General features: G+C 48.0%; 1 long non-coding RNA gene across 2 annotated transcripts in view; it reads left to right on the top strand.

The window, feature by feature from the left end:
* The window catches only part of LOC123613430 (uncharacterized), a 463022-nt gene extending 451164 nt beyond the window's left edge, over positions 1-11858 (top strand). The window contains exons 14-15 of one of the 2 annotated variants that reach the window (XR_012501545.1): positions 3544-3864; positions 9118-11858. This is a non-coding gene — a long non-coding RNA (uncharacterized LOC123613430). The remainder of the gene's footprint in view (positions 1-3543; positions 3865-9117) is intronic. The other variant, XR_012501555.1, reaches the window with a different exon arrangement.
* Positions 11859-14831: the final 2973 nt, after the last annotated feature.

Here is a 14831-nt window from a genome sequence, read left to right as displayed (position 1 = left end):
CCAAAATAATAAAAATAGAGGAAAGATATTTTCTCAGAAAAAAGGCCAATCCTTCTTAAGGGAGGGCAATTGGAAACCTATCAGGGTGATGTCTGTGTCACTGTCTATGTCTATCTGTCTGTCTACATACGGTGACAGAGAGAGATCTGCACATACAGATATGTACATGTCATTGTCATTATCTTTCCTGTTACGTCTCACAAGGGTAAAAACTTGTCCCGAGTCAGTATCTGTGTGGCTTAGCATATGGCAATGTATTGTTTGCATTTTGTAAGTGAGGAGTCTGAGCCTCAGAGAGGGAGATGGCCTGGCCCATGGTCACAGCAACTGGTCCCCTCCCAGATCAGTACTTTTGAACCCAGATCTGAGGCCTGTGCTCTTAGAACCACGAGTCACCCTGGCCTGCTTTGCAGCCACACCTCATGACCCCAGCCCCAGGGCTCTACCAGTGTTGATTAAAAGAACAGCTCAGTCATCTGGTTGAACTTGATGTTTTTCCTCCTTTTTCTTCCCCAAACCTTGGCCCCAGGGCAGCCGGAGCAGTGAGGACAGCCACTGAGCTGGCAGGGCTGAGGGTGGGCGGGCAGGGCCGCAGACTCTGTCCCCTTCTGGTGCAGCTCCCTGGCACCCCGCCCACTGGGGCCCTTGTGTTGGCGTTCGCCCTGTTCAGGAAGCTCAGCTATGCAGGCCGGGTGTGGCCTAGGGGCCGGCGTTGCCTGAGACCAGTTGATGCCAGCGAGCAGGTTACAGGCACCTGCTGGGGGCCCCGCTGCCTGCTGGGAACTTCGCGGGCCAGGGCACTGAAGTGAGTCCTCTCCGCGCCAGTGAGAGCTCAGTCACTCACACCGTCAGTCTGCCAAAATTTGTGGAACACCGTTTCACCCCAGAAAGTATGGTCTGAGCTTCCACGATGTGCCAAACACTTATATATATTTTTTGCCCCATAATCGTCCATGAAGAGGGCTTTTCCTGTCATCACTCTAAGCTGTTTATTACAATTGCCTAATTGACTGCCTATGGCCATTTTTAATTTTTAACTTTTTTTTTTTTAGTATTTATTTATTTTTGTGGGGGGGGGCGGTAATAAGGTTTGCTTATTTATTTATTTCTATAGGAGGTACTGGGGATTGAACCCAGGACCTTGTATATGCTGAGCATGTGCTCTACCACTTGAGCTGTACCCTCGCCTCCTTGTATTCTGATTTAAGGAAGTATTAAATCAGAGCATGATATAGGGAGAGATTCTTTGCGGGGGATGGAGAAGTTGATTCAGATTGGAGGAGACCTGGGGAAGTTTCAAGATGAAGCGAGATCTGGGCTGGGTCCTGCCAGGCCAGGGCCTTGGAAAGTTGAGGTGGGGAAAGGGCATTCAGGCATGGGGCAGGGGAACGCCCTGAGCAGAGGCTGGGTGGCCAAATAAAGAAGGGTGTGTGTGGAAACCAAGAGCCGACCCTCTGGAAGGGGATTTCCCTGCAGGGCAGTGGAAAGGAGGTGGTTAGTCAGAGAGGAGGCAGGGAAAGAAGGTTCCCCAACTGGTCTCTGAGTGGCCTTGGGCCAGTCACCCACCTCTCTGGCTCTGTTCTCCGGTAAACCCAGGTTAATTAGTTTCCTCATTGGTGAAATGGGTGTGATGACAGGGTCTTTGTAAGTCTCAGTGGGCAGTGGCTGGTGGAACTCCCAGCCTGACCCATCCCGGCGAGTCCTCCCTGACCAGCTGCTGTCCCTGGGTAAACCAGGGCCTTCGTCACCTTTCCCAGGAAATCCAGGGGCCAGGAAGGCTGCTGCTGGTCCAACTCACAGGGTTCTGAGGGCAGGAGGGGTCCCACTGACCATCACTTCTGTCATTCACTTGTTTGCTTGCCCAATCACTCACTCACCTACTCACTGACTCCTTCAACAAATATTTACTGAGCACTGGGTGCTTCGCCGAAGCAAAATGTGTCAGGAATGTTTCTAACCTCGAGAGAGAACACACAAGGAAATTAAAAGTGCAGGGACTATGTGATTATGTGCTCCCTGGATGGGGCAGACGAGAAAGGAAAAGACACAGGAATTGGGAGGTCGGGGTGTGACGGGGCATGCCCTAGGGAGCATCTCCTGGAGGCCATCTGTGGAACTCAGATGGGTGGGGAGGAGGAGGGCCTCCAGGTAAAGGAAGCTGCTCACTGAGCAAAGGTGCAGAGGAAGGAGCACAGGTGCCGGTCAGACCTGCTTGGCTGGGTGGAACGGGTGGAATCTGGTTAATCCGGTAGCCAGGGTTGGGCAGCAAAGGGCCAGGAGGCTGAACACTTCCTGCAGCCTAGGCTCTCAGGCTGTCGACAGGACAAACTCCCAGGCTCCTGGAAGGGGGTTGGGAGGGAGGGTCAGCTATGGCTCCCTTCCACGCCCATCAGTGCTCCTTCCCCGCTGGATGGGTAGGAAGGAAACTGCATTTTTGGAGCAGCCTCTGCCTCCAGTTCACTGTGTGACCTCAAGTAGGTCACCGTGTTACTTAGACCCTCAGTTTCTAAACCTATAAAGTTGGAGCGACTGGGCCAGATGATCTCAATTGCTTTTCCAGCTCTGGGACTCTAAATCCTCTGACTGTTGATTCCAGACACACGTGTCATTGCAAAGCTACCCAACCAGTTAGTTCCTCAGCAAACACCCTCCCCACCAGCCACATGAGTGGCCTAGACGGCCATGTTTGTGCCTCATGACCTCTCTGCCCTGGCCAAGCTAATCGGACCAGATTTCAGAGGATTCCTGGCCCTGGAGAGACATATTCCATAGCAATCAGATCGGTTCTTTGCAGAATTTAAACCAAGAGATCCAGGCCCTGGATCACGTAGATAGATTAAGCCTGTAGCTGCAATATTCTATGAAGAAGAATAACTAATATTGTTGCAAACTTGTTCCCCAGTGGACTTTGTTTCATTCTCACATCACCCTGCAAAGTAGGCTCTATTAGTGTTCCCATTTTACAGATAGGGAAACTGAGATTCAGTGAATTACTATATTTGGCATGTTAGGGTATGCAGCTGGTTGAGATATATTCCAATTCTCTGGGGGAAAAAAACTAAAAATATATTTTCCATCATACACCTATTGAAAATACTTGGAAAGTATTTGTAGAAGAAACCATTTTATTTTGTTCATGTAAACACAATATATTATATACTGAAATCCCAGTAAGAATTCCAAACAAGTCCTACTTGTGATGAAATAAAGTGTTACTTGGAACCGGCACAAAATATAAAGAATGTAAGAAATGAATCTATGTGGGGTTTCTATATGGCGGAGGACTTCCATTGAGACCATGTGAGCATATATCTGCCATTAGGTCGAGCTCTTATTTTAAGTCTTTGTTATGGGCCTCTCATCGATAATATAGACACACTGGATATATTTAGCGGGGAAGGGAGAAGGAGGGACGTGGGGGTAGAATTTGTCTACATTGCTGCCATTTATTGATAATGTTCCTCCATCGGCAAATGCAGTAACCAAGTTCCGTAGACAGGATATGACCTGGGTCTTCATCATTTCATGCTCCTGCCTCCCCAGGGCATGATGGAGAGCTGGACCAGAGCTGGAGCAGGGAGAGAAAACCTGCGGATGATGTGGATCTGCCAGCAGGAGGGAAGCATGTGCTCAGAGAGACGTGGAAAGAAGGCGTTGGTTTCCCTGAAGCCCAGCGCACTTCCTGCAGCTCACGTCTGGAGGTTGCCCCAGGTCTTGGTGACCAGCTTCCTTTGATGTGAACTTTGCCAAGGAAAAAAGTCTGTTCCAGGCAACCACACAGTTCCTGATGAAAACCTCAGTGTGATGATTATGTCCCATTAATAAATATGGCGGGTGTAATTCCTACTCCATCAGTTTGACTAGGTAAGAAATGTTGCATTACTTTATTTCCTCGAAGTCTAATTAAATCGGACCCTGAGTCCACCTTCTTGTCGAGGTGACTGGAAATTTGATCTCAGTTGTCAGCAAGGTGAGTGGCCCCGTCTACCTTAGGGCAGCCCCCAGTATGGTAGACTCCCATCTGAAATGGGTCACCAGGACAATCTTCCAGCCATGGCTGCTGTTGGTCTCCCCCTGGTCCCTCCTGTGTGGCTCCCTAGAGGAAGGCATCTCTGGCCTCAGTTAAATGTGCCCCCAGCCTCCACCCCCTTCCCCATCATGGGGAAGCTCCCCTCTGTCTTATTGCACTCAGAGGTGCTTGGCATCCTCTCTTCCCTGTAGGGTAATAACCTCAGGTTCAGGCTTTTGAAATACAGAAGCCAAGGAGGCAGGCTATCATTGACCATCTTCTATGTATCGCAGGGGGCTACCTGTTTGCACTGGAGAAAGGAAGAGTGAATATAGGGGCACAAAACATAAAGTAACCCCCCATCCATAAACCTGACACGGTACAAGTGTGTGTTCCCAGTGGCTGCGGTGCCCGCACTTCTGGTGACCTCCCTTCTCCAGGAGGCCCTGTGGCCTCCGTACTCAGACCCTCCACTGACTTCTGTGTGGGTTCCTGGAACTCCGCCTGCAGCGCAGACCAACTGGCTCCAGGCGGCAAGGGGGAGAGAGAGAAAGAGAGAGAGACAGACAGACAGACAGCTTCTGGGTCCTAGCCCCCGGCCCACGCCCACCTCCTAGAGACCAGGGTGCTGTGGCAGGTGTGGTCAGCGTGAGGACCCAGCAGGCCCCCCGTGAGTTGTTGCTTCCTCAAACACACTTCCCAGAGACATCCTTCCCAGCCCAGGCCACTGCTGTTTCTCCTGGATTCTTCCTTGGAATAACTGTAGGTTTATTTTTATTGGATGTACAAAAGTCATTCTGCTTAAGCTCACATCTGACCTCATTTCCTTGTTTAAAACCCTCAGCCTTGGGAGAAATCCCAGACTACTCAATGTGGCTTTCAGACCCTTGTGTCATCCGCTCCTCGCTCACCTTCCCTCTTTGCATCCATTTGCTCTGGGCTCCAGAATTACACGCGTCCTTTTCCTCGCTTCCTCGGGCCTTCGGTTGTGCTGGGTCCTGGGTCCTCTGCCTGGGACGGTCTCCCCAGCGGCCTCACCGGCTGAGCCGAAATCACAGGGTCCAGTTGAGGATTCAGTGAGGAAATGGACACACAACACAGAGGACACCTAGAAAATGTGCCGCACTGCCATGTGTTTGTGCATCAGATCTTCTCTCGTTCCTTCCACGAATGTCCCCTCTTTGTGCTCTACCCCCAGCTGAATAGAAACAGAGGAGACTTTGTTGAGCTTAACTTGTTGGTGACCGACAACAAGCTTCTTGGCCAAGAGTTTGAGAAATAAAGTGAAAAAGACTGAAGTGACAACCATCATTTCTTGGCACTGACCGTGAGCCAGGCCCCGTGGCCTCATTTAATTCACAGGTCCCCAGCCAGAGAGTTTCTATTTATCTGGTTTTATGGACAAAAGAACCAGAGGCTCAGAGAGTTTAAGCGACTTATCCAGTGTCTCAAGTTTATAAGTGGCCCAGTCCAATCAGAACTGGATCTGAGTCCGAAGATCATGCAGTTAAATACACCCCCCCCCACACACACACACTTTGCAGTCACATCCACAAACGTACACACACATACTCATACACACACATACACATTCCATAGTGTATTTTCCAACACTACCAGGCAATTAACTCAAAACTCAGTGGATACCGAGTGAAAGTTCTATAATGTAATTCAATTCTGACACCATCTAACTGGAAATAGCGTGAGATCCCACAGGCTAAGGCCTTAGTCTTCCAAGACAGTCCGCCCTCCCTTGCAGATGCCAATCGCAAGTCCAGGCTGTCACGTGTGCTTCCGATCTGTCAGCTATAAATCAGAAGCCATGACTCTCTCTCCTTGGGGTCCCATTAATTTGCTTGAGCAGCTCACAGAAGCCGGGAAAACATTGTTCTTACTAGTTTACTAGTTCATTAGAAAAAAATAACTCAGGAACAGCCAGATGGAAGAGATGCCTAGGGGAAGGCGCTGGGGAAGGGGCTTCCACGCCCTCCGGGAGGGCACCGCTCTCCCTGCACCTCCACGTGTTCACCAACCGGAAGTTCTCTGAACCCCATCCTTTTGGGGTTTTATGGAGGCTTCATTATGGCAGCCTGGGGTGGGGGGAGTGAGACTGAAAATTCCAACCCTCTAATCCTGGTTGGTTTCCCTGACAACCAGCCTCCATCCTCAGGGGCTTTCCAAAAGTCACCTCGTTAGCAAACTCAGGTGTGGTTGAAAGGGGCGTGTTATGAACTCCAAAGATAACTTTACTGCTGCATCACTTGGGGAATTCTAAGGGTTTTAGGAGCTCTGTGCCAGAAACAGGGATGAAGACTAAATATATATTTATTATAAAGCACAATATCACATACAATATCGCACACGCACATGCACATGCACACACACGCGTAAGGAGGGGCACTGGGGACGTGCCCCAGCCTTGCTGCCCTGACACTGTGGTTTCATTGGGGTTTAAGGAGCTGCTGTCTCTCCTGAAGCATCTTCCTCCTCACGGAAGTCCAGATGATCAGGGCCAGCAACGAGATGTGCTCACTTCGGGGAGGGGAGACTGGGCCCTTGTCCCAGGACCGCCCCCCTTCACCTGCCCTGACCAGCAGTGCAGACATGCTGACCATCGGCAGAATACTTCTCTGATTTCTCCAACTTCCTGATGCTTTAATGATTGTGCAGCCATTATTCGTTTCCATGGACTGAGGTATAGATGTCATTTTTGATTTAAATTTGAGTTTTTAAAGAGGAAAAAAATTTAAATAATGTCTGTGAATGCCTGTCAACATTTTAGTGTTTCAGACATGTCCTCATTTTAGAAGTGACTAGTCTTGTGCCCAACAGACTGGCCCATCTGCAGTGTTACACATTCATTCATTCACCCTTTAAAAAAATGTTTATGAAGCACCTGCCATCAGCTGTGATAACAACCACGAACCAAACAGGCAAGTTTCCTGCATCCAAGGAGACTCCGGGAGGGGCATGGAAATCAAGTTAGCAAACAAACGAATAAGCAAAATAATTTTGGGTAGTGGAGTGTTATAGAGACAGTTCAAAAGGTTCTGTGATACCCCAAATAATTGAAAGCAGGGACTCTTTAACAGATGGTTGTATGCCAGTGTTCATGGCAGCATTATTCAGAGTAGCCAAAAGGTGGAAATGACAAATCACCAGCAACTGACGAGTGAATAACCAAAATGCGAAATATACACATAGTGGAATACTATTCAGCCTTAAAAAGGAAGGAAATTCTGACTCATGCTACAACATGGATGAACCTTTGAAGACATTACGCTGTATGAAATAAGTCAGGCCCAAAAGGAGAAATACCAGATGATTCCACTGAAATGAGGTATTTAGAACAGGCACATTCGTAGAAAGAGAAATTAGAATAGAGGTGACTGGGGCTGGGAGAGGAAGGGGATGGGGAATTAATGTTTAGTTGATGCAGAGTTCTTTTTTGGGGATAATGAAGGTTCCAGAGACGGATGGTGGTGATGGTCGCACAACATTGTGACTGTAGCTTACACTTAAAAAATGGTTAAAATGGTAAATCTCATATCATGCATATTTTACCCCAGTAAAAAATATTGATTTTTTTAAAAAAGGTTATATGCTAGCAGGGGAAGTCTAATTTACCTAAAGATGGTTGGGGAAGGCCTTTCTGGAGAAGGAACATTTGATCAGAGTGAGGCAAAAACAGGACCTAGCTTGCTTGGCCAAACTGTGGTGAGTGAGTAGGCTGATCTCCTGGCGGAGCGGGATCACATGGGAGAGGCGGGCAAGGGCAGCACCGCATGGGACCTCGTAGGCTAGGGTAGGGCGTGCAACTTCTATTCTAAGAACAGTGGGAAACCACGAAGAGACTGTAGCCGTTGGCATGACATAATCCGTTCTACTCTTTAAAAAGACCGCTCAGGTCTCTGTGCGGCACAGAGGGAGATTGCCAAGGGATGCTAGGGGAGCAGTGGAGAGGCGATGTGGTCGCACAGGCAGCAGATGAAGTCTAGCTCCTTATGCACCTCATCCCCTGACCTCCGCTCCCTGACTGTTTCTGCGTCACGGAGCAGTGGGCCACATGCTGGGAAAGGAAGATGAGGAAATCAGAGTGTTGAAATCTGCTGGTGTCTCTGTCAGTAGTAAAGACTCCTCACTGTTAGGAATGGGGCCTGGCCCACGCGGCCCCTCCAGGAGCCCGATTCAGCCAGCTTCCTGGAGGAGGGGAAGGCACAGCGATCTGACGTCAGGGCCAAAAGCAGGCAGGCAGCGGCTTGCAAGGGTATGGACCTGAGAGTCCGGCGGGGCTGGCTTGACCGCAGCTCTGGCACCAGCTGCATGTCTTGGGCAAAGAGGTTCACCTCCCTCGACCTCAGTGTCCGCATCTGTAGAGGCATGAGAATAACAGTGCTTGCGCTGCAAGGTCGTAGCAAGGCTTCAGTAAAATCGTAGGTGTCCAACTGCAGCATAGGGTAAACACTCAGTAAAGGTTTTCACCGTCCTCATCATTATTTTGCTACTATAGCTCTGAAACATCGATTCCGTCTGCTCTGGGTACATTAAGATCATGAGACATCTCCATCTGAAGGTTATTATTGTATTTTTTTTCAGTGGAGGTGCTGGGGATTGAACCCAGGACCTCATGCATGCTGAGCATGTGCTCTACCACTGAGCGATAGCCCCCACCCCACCCCCATCTGAAGGTTATAAGTTGAGTTTAAGCCCCTTTGATTAATAAGGTTGGCTCCTTTTTAAATACTCTGTGAGCATCTCCAGGGGCAGAGTCTGCATCTTCTTCATCATCTTTTTCCGCTTTGGGTCGCACAGTAGGCGTGGCCATCTACATCCCTTACTACACTAGTCCTTGTGCACTCTTCAGGACGTGCTGCACGTGCTCCATTAAGGCAAGGTTGCCCCTCCCCCAGGCATCACCGTGTTGATAGGGCACTGGTTCAGAATCTGGACTTCATGTACTTATCCTAAATAATCAAAAGCAGGATCTTTTTTTTTTTAATTGAAGAATAATCAGTTTACAGTGTTGTGTTAATTTTTGGTGTACAGCATCATGTTTCAGTCACGCATATACATACATATGTTCGTTTTCATATTCTTTTTCATTATAGGTTACTACAAGATATTGAATACGGTCCTACAGTTCCCTGTGCTCTACAGAAGAAACGTGTTGTTTACTGAAAGCAGGATCTTGAAGAGAGATTTTCACGTCCATATTCCAAGCAGTATTATTTGCTAAAGATGGAAACAACCCAAGTGTCCATTGACGGTTGAATGGATGAACAAAATGTGGTAGACACATACGATGGAATATTATTCAGCTGTGGAAAGAGAGGCACTGCTGACCCATGCCGCAGAATGGATGAACCCTGAAGTCATTATGCTAAGTGAAGTGCCAGTCACAAAAGAAAAATACGGTATGATTCCACTTACATGAGGTACCTAAAGTAGTCAAATTCATAGAAACAGAAAGTAGAGTGGTGGTTGCTCAGGGGAAAGGGAAGTGAGAGTTGTTGTTTAATGGGTATAGAGTTTCAGTTTTGCAAGATGAAAAGTTCTGCTTTGTAGCAGTGTGGATATACTGAACACTACTGAAATGTGTATGTAAAAAGTAAGAAGGCAACCCACAGAAGAGGGGGAACGGATTTGCAAATCATACATCCACCATATAGAGAGAACTCCTAGAACAACAAAAAAAGCAAATAACCTGATTCAAAACTGGACAAAGGACTTGAATAGACATTTCTCCAAAAAGATATGTAAGTGGCCAATAAGCACATGAAAAGATGCTCAACATCACTAATGCTATGATCTGAATGTTTGTGTCCCTCCAAAATTCGTATGTTGAAACTCTGTCTCCCAAAGATGATGATATTAGGAGGTGGGTCTTTGGGAGATGCTTAAGTCTCATGAGGGGGGAGCCCCCATGAATGGGATTAGTGCCCTTGTAAATGAGGCCCCGGAGAGCTCCCTTGCTCCATCTGCCATGTGAGGGCACAGTGAAAGCCTGCAGTCTGGAAGAGAACTCTTAGCCAACATTGCTGACACCCAGATCTCAGGAAACTTTCAGCCTCCAGGACTATGAGCAATAAATTTGTATCCTTTATAAGCCACCCTGACGATGCATTTTGTTATAGCAGCCTGAATGAACTGAGACACTAATCATTAAGGAAATGCAAATTGAAACTACCATTAGCTACCACCTCATACTCATTAGGATGATTACATCCAAAAAAAAAAAAAAAAAAAAGGAGGAGGAGGAGGATGAGGAGGAGAAGAAGAAAGCAAGTGTTGGCATAGATGTAAAGAAATTGCAACCTTTGTGCACTATTGGTGGGGATGGAAAATGGGAAAATGGGACAGCTGCTGTGATATGGTAGGTTCCTCAAAAAATTAAAATAGAATTACCATATGATCCAGCAATTCTGCTTCTGGATGGATACCCAAAAGAATTGAAAGCAGGGTCTTAAAGAGATATTAGCAGCACTCATATTCATGTCAGTATTATTCACAGTAACTAAAACATGGGAGCCACCCAAGTGTCCGTCGATGAATGAATAGGTAGGTAAAATGGGTCGTATATATGCAATGGACTATTGTTCAGCTTTAAAAAGGAAGGAAATTCTGACACGTGTTACAACCTGGATCACCTTGAGGATATTATGCCGAGTGAAGCAAGACTGTCACAGAAAGACAAATACTGTATGACTCCACTTCTATGAGGTACTTAGAGCAGGCAATGTCCCGGAGACAGAGAGCAGAATGGTGGTTGCCAAGGTGTGGGGGAAGGGAACAGGGAGTTCTTGTTTAATGGGTACAGAGTTTCAGTGAAAAAATGAAAAGAATTATGGAGATGGATGGTGGTGGTGGCTGGACACTATTATGAGAATATTTAATATGACTGAAGACTGTACACTTAAAAAGAAGAGTGTAAATTTTATGCATATTTCACAATAGAAGAAATTGAAAAAAAAAGTAACATCATCTCTCTTCTGATCGAACCCCCCCAATATCTTCTGTTTTCATTCAGGGTAAAAAGAAAGTCCTTACAGAGGACTTCAGGGCCCACATAACTGGCACTGTTACCCTGGGACCTTACTGCCTACCACCCTCCCACTGGCCCTGTGCTCCAGCCTCTCTGGACTTCCTGCAGTTCTTTGAACATCCTTAGCAGACCCCTGCCCCAGGGCCTTTGCACTTGCACTCCCTGAACCCGGAACCCTCTTCCTGCTGCTGGCTCTATGGTGTGCTCCTTCCACTTTTCCAGGTCTCTACTCACTATCTGATATGGCGTATAGCTCACTTATTAATCCTGATCATCATCAAATACCCACCCCCTGCAAATGTCAGCTCTCTGAGGGCCAGGATCTCGCCTGATTCCTAAACTGCTGTCTTCCCAGAGCCCGTCTCAAGCATGGAGGGGCCTCCGTATGTATGTGCCCAGTGAATGAATGAATAAACTCAGTGTTCCCATCTGCAAAGAGATGGTGACTTGCAGGGGTTCTCAAGGTCTAAGAGTCTGTGATTGGCTGAGATTCACTGTGCTGTGCCTTTCCTAGAAGAATGAGCATCACTGGCCATTCCAGGTGAGTGTACTGGGTAATCCCATGGCCAGGGCCCAACCTGGAGAATGAGATTGACTGGGTTTTTCCCCAATTTCTGCAGTGAGCTCCTCAAGTTCCTGTCAATCAGATAGCCCCTCTAGCTGGCACTTTTCCTAAAAGGGATGCTGTGTGCCCACAGTACCAGGGTGGAGTTCTGGATCCTCTGGGAAAAGGCCAGAAGAAATACAAATGCTCCTCCCCGGGACGCCGAGTTTTCTGGTTATATGCAGCAGACGGAGCCCAGACCCTCTTCCCAAGCCTTTCCACCACTCAGGCTGGGAATTTTCCTTCCTGTGCACTGTGGCAAACCTGCCTTGGTCATGACATCTGGCAATATTTCTCAGATTTCCTGGCTTTTTCTGTGCATCGCCATGGAAATGGGCCCCTGGCTCTCCAGAAAGACATATTCCAGTGACGTTCACTGGCACCTCCGAGGGCCCTGAAAATGCACACACACTACACACATGCATGCACACACAATGACCTCAAAGGGCCTTTGCTTTAGCTGCCCCGTGACACCACCAACATGAGAGAGTCACATGGCGGCGACTTAAGACTCACATGGGCTGCTCCTGCGGCTCACATGCAAAGAGGAGGGGAAATAAGCTTGGCTGGCAAACAAGATAATCTTTGCAGGAATCTCTTGCGCTCTCCCTCCTGCATTCAGCTAAGAGGCAAAACCAGGAGAGGAGCTTTTTGCTTTAAGGCAAATCAAATCGTTGTTCTAGGTCTCCCAGTGGTGAGGGGACGCACAATGCCTTGCTCTATTTAAAGGGCACCTGTGACCCCATCCCCTCTCGGTGTGCCTGCCACTGCATCATGCAGCTGGAAGAAGCTATGTCTGCCGTCCAGGCTGGTGAGGACCCCGCTCTGGTCTCCATGCAGATCTCACACACACAGCTCAAGCACACGCTTCACACACACGCGCACACGGGTGCACGCTCGCAACATGTGTCCACCCACAGAGGTCATTTCCACGCCCCCTACACACAGGTGCATCTCTGTGTACATACATGCTGTCCCTCGTACTCCCCACGGGCAGAAACAGACCCACATACAGGCCCATGCTTCCACTCAATCACATCTGCCAAGTGCATATTTGCTTATGGAGGACACTGATGGAATGATTTACCAAAATGGGGCCCCTTCTACCTCAAAATGAGGAGCTCCTTCACCTATGCAGGACCTACAGAGGTGGGGGGCAAAATTTAGCTTTTTAACCTTGAGCCCAACCCCCACTTTATGGTATAAAAGTGTTGAGATGGAGGACGTTGAGAGGAGAGACAATCTTGGGGAAAGTTATGGGAATCTGTGGCAGGCCCTGCTCAAGGCAGGAGAAGGACTTCCTTCTCATCCTAAGCCTGTGGCTGGAGGCTATCAGAGGACCACTTGGGGAACTTTGTTTCTGTCCCTGGGGTTTGGAAAAACACATGAGGCCGGAGTTTGCCCCCCATCCAAGAGATCAATGGTCAAGAAGAGGTTGGGCTGAGGAAAGCGGAGGGGAGGGGCACTGAGCTGTGAACGGCCAGCATGTGTGGGGCAGAGAATGATTGAACATTTCCCATGGTGATGTGGACCAGGCGGAAGAGAGAGCTGGCTGGAGACCTTCTCTAAAAAGGCTACCCAGGTGTAATGACCTCGATGATGAGTCTATAAGACATGAAGATGGTACACAGCCAGCCAGCATAGACAATCCACGGCTTACAGGAATCGCAGGTGGGAGACCCCGCAATGATAAGGGTTTCTAAGGACACACGGAATACTCAGGAGAGAAAGAGTCAGGCTTAAACCTCTGCCAAAGCCAAGAGAAACCAAAGCCACGGACCATGGGTACCAGGAACCATGGAGAGGTGAGCTCTCTCCAACCCCACCCTCCATTTTACCTGAAGGAGCCAGAGAAGACCTAGGCAGCCCTAAGCAGACCCCAACTTGGGGGAGGAGGCATAACTTCACTTTAAATAAAATTTTGGAGTTCCTTCAATTACCCAGACTAGAAATGTTCATTACGGAAATGAGACCATTTCTGGGGACATGAGTGTCTGGGGAAGATTTGTTATTGTGCAAGATGAGTGACCAATGAAATTGATGGTGAAATTTCCACCTCTCAAAGATTTTATCCCAGGCAGCGGGGAGAACGGCATCAGGTTAACAGTTTACAAGGGCAGTCCTAAGAAAAAATGAAGGTCTCTGGCACCTAATGACTTGTGCTTTTCTACCAAGAACTGTACCTCTGTACAGTCAGCCTGATGGAAAGATCTAGCAATGAGCTTTCTGCATCCAACCTACACTCCCACCAACACACATTTGCCATCTCCTTGGACAGTGACAATATTTGATTTCTTCACCTCCCCCTCAACCTCCCCCACTCCCGCTCAGCACACACACACACGCACGCACGCACGCACGCACACAGACTCACTCACCATTAATGCCGTGGTTTTGCTGCAAGTCAACCACAACCAACCTTGGAAACAGGGCTTTAGCAACCACTACAAAATTATACATTCTTTTCCCTTTTAGATTCAAGGATAACATGTGAAAAAATTATCACATTTGAGACCCCAGACGGTGATGTTTTATCTTTTAACCTTTTATATCTTTGGCGAAAAAAGTTGCAGTGTGACCTTAGACCATATATTAGGTTGAACCGTGGAAACTGCAATGACCTACAAAACTATTATATGTGTTTTAACTGAATACTGTATCTTTTTTGAGATTCTAGGTCTAAAATGAGGATAATTCACACCTACAAGGATTGTTGTGGCGATGAAATGAACAATAAACACCAGGAATCTGGTAGCCAGACCCACCAGTTTTCAAATGCATCTTTGCCACAGGTTGATGGGAACCAGCTGTCCTGCTGTCCCGAGCTATGGCTGTCTGATATGTTACCCTCCCTAGACTCTGGGAGGGCAAAGGCCTTTAGAGTCCTTCTATTTTCTTCTCTCCTTTCACACGGACTTTTCTTATTCTCTGACTTTCATTTTTATAGCCTCTTAGTCTTATTTCAGGGGTGGAGGAGCTGCCCCTCTCTCTCTGGGGGTATTACTGCCATGGGTCTTCTTGTCATTCCTTGGCAGTTGGCTTCTGCCCTCAGCATCATCTCTGCCACCTTTTGATTCTCTTCTTTTCTGTTTGTTTTGTTTGGTTGTCTGGTGGCTTGCGCTGGTGTTCATCTGTAAGAGCTGAAAAGCTGTTGGAAAGCTCATCAGTGGGGCTTG

This window comes from Camelus bactrianus, chromosome 22, assembly GCF_048773025.1.
Source record: "Camelus bactrianus isolate YW-2024 breed Bactrian camel chromosome 22, ASM4877302v1, whole genome shotgun sequence".
In the NCBI taxonomy this organism is placed as follows: domain Eukaryota; kingdom Metazoa; phylum Chordata; class Mammalia; order Artiodactyla; family Camelidae; genus Camelus; species Camelus bactrianus.
Note: the sequence above shows the minus strand (reverse complement) of the source record. Positions and strands in the feature narration are given on the sequence as shown.